A 6,000-nucleotide genomic window follows, 5' to 3' on the forward strand; every position below is an offset into this window, starting at 1 on the left:
CTATTCCACCATTTTTCATGAGGCAGAATTCAAAAATGATGTCAATTTTAGTCTACAAGAATTAGCTAAGGAGTTGTGTGACATTTAAAAAAAATTGGGGGACCAAATGCCAACCCCCAAATTGTCATGTGGGTAACAAGATATCCCAAAATTTTTTTTTGTTCTTAAAAGTTTCTTGCGTATACTTCATGATAATATACTGTTTATTTATGAGACCTTTGTCCTTTTTGCACAATGCAACCTTTTATCAAAGACTTGCATGAGAAGTTATATGATCTATTAATGCAATATATTATTTGAATGATGCGTGCTTATGATGTCACAATAACAAATTACAGATTTTCCCAAAAAACTTTTTTCATAGTGAAAATTGCTCAGGAAAACCAGCCCTTGTTTCAAAATTGCAGTCAAATTTTGTTTTCCCGGGCAATTTTCACAATGAAAAAAAGTTTTTTGGGGAAATCTGTAATTTGTTATTGTGACGTCATAAGCAAGCATCATTCAAATATTGCATTAATAGATCTTTGATATAAGGTTGCATTGTGCAAAAAGGACAAAAGTCTCATAAAAAAATATTATACTATCATGAAGTATATGCAAGAAACTTTCAAGAACAGAATTTTTTTTCGGGATATCTCGTTACCCACATGACAATTTGAGGGTTAGCATTTGGTCCCCCAATTTTTTTAAATGCCCCATAACTCCTTAGCTAATGCTTTTAGACTAAAATTGAGACCATTTTTGAATTCTGCATTATGAAAAATGGTGAAATAGACACTTCAACCAACTTTCTACCCCAAATATAACCCTAAAATCAAAAAAACATTGGGAACACCAACAGCGCCACCTAGTGACAGCAACAAAATTTCAAAACGCGATATCTCAAAAACCACTTGTCCGATTTTCAAAATTTTTTTTTTGCCCAAGTTCAAATTTTGAACACAACAAAATATATCAAAACCAACACCTTTTGAAACCTAGTGGTTACATTTCTTTCTAAAATTTGTTGAATTATAATGGAATGCCTCGTAGGTGTTCTAATATCGTTTGATGTCCATCCCTTCTGATTGTTTGCGACGGTTTTCGTCATCCTGCATAATTCGGGGAAGATTCACACGAAGAACATGCTTATCAAAAAGTACCGTTTTGTAACTGGAACAGTTAGTTCAGCTACCAGTTAGTCTACCGCGTTACCTTCGTGGTTAAGCGATCGAGTCAAGATCACGTGACCCTTGTTCGACTCTGGGGGTGTGCGCTTAAGCAACGCATTTCAAGACTACTCTTCATTCAGCAGCACCAAGGGGTTGGAATAATTTCCGGGTAACGACATTTTAACAATCGGAAAGTTCACTCTGCCAATCTTGGTAACTGGCTTTGCGTCAAGAGCATCTACAATTATGCGAAACTACCAGTAAGAACAACCAGGAATAACCTATCAAAGGCTTTCTCAGTCTGAGGATAAAGATTAACAACTAACCATCTTAACAATTATCAGGCTACTTATCAATTTTGAAAGTTGCCAGGTTTTTCATTTTTGACCTTCAATTTCTTTAAATTTAATTTCTAAGGCTAAGTTGTGATCGAAATTGAAACCGATTTTCTCAAAAACAAACGCTTCTATTTTCGGGAAAAGTTTTAGAGCGAAGAACAAAAAAAAAAACAATACAGTACGTACTTTAAAACAGATTGCAAACAAAATTCTATTGTAGGTCTACCTAGCCTACATCGTGTAGTAGCCTATCAAATTAACTAGTTTTAAAAAACTGTTGTTTGAAACTAGTTTTAAGAAAACTGACATTTTTAGTGTAGTGTTTTCGAATTAGTAATCATCAAATAGTTTTAATCTGGGCTGTGGAGTCAGGAAGATTTTGGCGTGTCTGGAGTCGCAAAAAAACGACCGGCTCCGATTTGACACAAAACGATAAACAAAATTTTTGTTCTTGGTGTACGCCAAAACACATTTTACTTCCTCACGACACGCGTTGTGCTCTGCCAGTCGCCATTTTTGCACACCAAATACAGTTTGTAGTTGCCTAACTTGTGCTTCCAGTTAGAGGGAGCCAAAGGGTACAAAACGTGAGAAATCGCGTGTCCCGCTTTGCCCCGCGTCCCGCTTTGCCCCGTCTTCCCCTACAATACATTTTCTCAAAATAATGTTTCTTGTTCTTCGTATTGCGCTCCAGAAACTAGAAGTGGTGGTTCTTGTCAGGTTTGTGAAAGTTACCGGTTTAATTTTTATTAGGCTACAGCTTTATTGAAATTAATTTTTAGAAAAAGAACAATAAATCCGGCAACACTGAAGCTGCTGTACTAAAATTGAATACAGTAGAATTCGCCTATAACGGCTTCGTGTCAATTCGCCTATTACGTCACATTTCGCTCGGTCCCGGCAGAATTCCTATCTTTTACATACATTGTAGTTCGGCTACAACAGCATCGCCTATAATGTCAATTCGCATGTAACAGCACCCTTTAGTGGTCCCAAGACGTCTTTTGTTCGTTTATAACGTCACTTTAAGCCATCACCTTCACCACAAACGGTCAGTCTTTTAATCCAGTTAGCGCTGCTGCTTGCAAAATGTCTTCCCTTTATTTCGCTACGTCGTTCTCAGCAGGGACTTTAACTTGCTTTAACTGAATTAACTTTTTTCCCGCGTGAAAAACTATCACGTGTAAAAAGCAGCTCTACAGCTGTGTCAAATCCGTGTCAAAACCGAAACAGCTCAAGATCAATGCCCTTTTTGCTAATAAACAATGAACTTTTTTACTACTGTATGTAACGAGCTGTATTGCGCAAATTTCCTGTACCTTTCGCTGTAGGTTATTTTTTTTAAACAGTTTCTTTGTTTACTGTAATTTTTGCGTGCCTTTTGTCAGTTTGGTGGTACCCAGTAACCCTGATTGGATTATACACCTCTTTCTTTAATCAAAAGACAGTTGTGAAATAGTTTGCGGTAGTTCGTCTATAACGTCAATTCGGCTATAACGTCAGTTTTTGCAAATCCCCTAGAGGTGCCATTATAGGCAAATTCTACTGTATTAGGCTACTTGCCCGACTCCACAGCCTTAGTTTTAATTCTTTGGTTGAGCTCTCAACACACAAAATTCATAAATATACCATTTGACGACCCTAGTAGATTTGGACCAGAAGGCTGCCAGTTAGGCTACATCGTCAGATTTGATTTTGACACCGCTGTGTTTAAACCCAATCTCTGATTTAACCTGGGACTACGGGCTACGGCTTGTATTAAACCTTTGTCTATAACAGGGGTTCCCAAACTTTCTGTTCATCGGTATCCTTTGGTCAATTTATAGATTCGCTCGTGTACCGGTACCCCCAAAATTTTCTCATATTTTTGGCTTTAGAAAGTTTAGATATTGCAACAAATTCACAGCAGAGCTACATTAGAAGACTGCATACATGATATTTTGTACCAATCAAAGCACACAAAGTTATTCATAACAATGTAATCCAAGGTTAATCAATCAAACAAACAATAGGCTATATCGGCTGAATAAGCCCAGCAATCCTAGCTAATGTGATGGATGAGCCTGTTTTTTAGCAATAAGCTCATTAATACGAGGTGAAACATTAGCAACAGCGCAACGAAGATCATGTTCAGGTGTTTTGAGCTGTGATCTGACGACTGGTCGACTGTATTTGCTTTCTAGGCTAGCCTTTGTAATTACGGTTCTCATAGCAATCAATCAGCTGTTTTGTCTTGTGTGCTGTGATTGGACAAAATAAGTCATGTGAACTTGGTAGTTACTGTAGCTGTAGTTAAAGCTTCTACTGGGGTGAAAATGTGACTTACTAAGGAGTTCTTAATATCAGGTTTTCAAATTATTAACATCATCAGGTGATAAAAAATATTTTAAGGCAGATTAGAAGTTATTGAAAGAATATCCTTATACTTAATCTAATCTACCCCTTGAAAAGTCGAAATGTACCCCCGGGGGTACATGTACCCCAGTTTGGGAACCCCTGGTCTATAACCTACATTTCATTGAATGACCACTAGCTGTTCCTGACCAAATTCTATTTTTACATGACGGCTTTGCTATGACTGCCTGCAACATATAGGCTATTCGCCCTTCTACTTGTAGTTTCAATTAGGCTACTGGTAAATCATTTTACGCTACCGGTTCTTGAGGTTAGCTACAAGTTTTTGCTAGCTGGCTTATTCTAGACAGGAGGTATAAATACCCTGCTCCTAAGTTTCGGCTATAGCTTGCATTGCCTTAAATATAGAAAATTTTGATTTCTATAAATTAACACATAGCTTCGTACTAGTTTACATCAATTACCCGTAGTACTAGATGATACGAAAAATCCAAGTGGTGTTGGCTACCCGGCATCCCAGATTGAAGATGATCTGACTTCCACAAACAGACTGACTTCAAACTCAAAGAAATATAAAAACTCATCTTGATGAATAGCATTGTTACGAAACTATGGAACAACAATACCGGCTGTGGAAGTTTCAAATCACCATTTTAATTTCCACAACATAGGCTACTAGCAGAAAGTAGCCTATAGGCCTACAAAATCTTTCTGCAGTATAAAGTTAATCAAATCACACAAATGCCATCAATAGCAGTGGTGCCGAGGTAGGGGGGATGGGGGGTATATCCCCTCCAATATTTTGGCAGCATCCCCCGCAATAATTTAGAAAAAATTATTTGTTATGAAGTTGTACTTCGATTAGGGACAGTGGAATACCATCTACTTCTACCATCCCTAACTTCGATTTATATGTTTGCAAGCATCTCGAATTGCTGTTGTTTTTCTTTTATTGATGTTTGATCACAGTTCTAAATTGTCTTGGATTTGACGCTAGACTAATGACTCTATAGAAATCACTCTAAAGAAATGTCGTGATTTGGAGTTTGAAAACAATTGCAAAGTTGCAGTTTCACTTCAGGAAAAATTTGCTACTAATTTTATCACGCCTTTGCGAGCACAACGGCACAGAAGAGCCTCTGAAAGATTGGGCACAGGCTCGATGGCAGCTATATTACAGACACTCAACTGCATTATAAAATACTTTACAATCAGTTCATGGACAGAGTTATCTCTGAACTGACCGAACAATTTGAAAGTAGCCTGAATTCTGATTCGGCAAAGTATAAAGAACTTGCGCCAATTCTCAAGACCGGCTTAGTTCCTAAAATGGTCAAAAATTATCCAAAGCTGAATAGACAATCGATGAGTTATCAAATTGATTCATTCAGAAAGGCAACAGGAGCAAAATCTCTGTAGCCTACGATGCTAAAAGAGCTTAGGCTACCAGGCATTGTCCGAGTTGGAAAAACCTCAAATACCGGTACTCCAGCTGATTAAGATCCCCTTAGTTTGCCCAGTAAGCTCTGCTGCTTGTGAGAGGTCGTTTTCCAATCTTCATAGATTAAAAACCCGGCTGAGAAATACTTTAGTACAGGAAACGTTGAATGCTAGCATTATTTGCAACATTCACCAAAATATTCTTAATGACATTGCTATTGAGTTTTCAATGTGCACTACCGTAATATGCAATATGTTCGGTTGTAACAAGTTCTTGTGATAGGACCTATGTTTGAAAGTTATTGGTTGGTTGGTTTTGAATCTTTATCCTCGGACTTATAATGTTCTGCCTTTATTCACTAGTACACTTTGCTTGCTTACAGTTTCTTTTTCATAATTGTAAAATCCGTTTACATGTGCGAAGTAACATAAATACACAACGGTTCATGCAATATCAATATGAGAATATAAATGAAAGGGACTCATGAATACTACAATCCTCCCCAAGTTGTAGATTTGGATTAAGGGGTATGCTTTTTATATAACGAGTACGATAAATTATAGTTGTCACAAATTTTCAGTCTGATGATAACAAAACGTTGCTTACTCGAATTACAGTTTTACACAGAACAAGAATTAATCAAACATACTTGTCATCAATCTATACAAAGGTCATTTGTGACTGGTTTGAAGAATGAAGAGTTTCTTGTGACCAC

Source organism: Aplidium turbinatum, chromosome 8 (assembly GCF_918807975.1).
Source record: "Aplidium turbinatum chromosome 8, kaAplTurb1.1, whole genome shotgun sequence".
Lineage (NCBI taxonomy): Eukaryota > Metazoa > Chordata > Ascidiacea > Aplousobranchia > Polyclinidae > Aplidium > Aplidium turbinatum.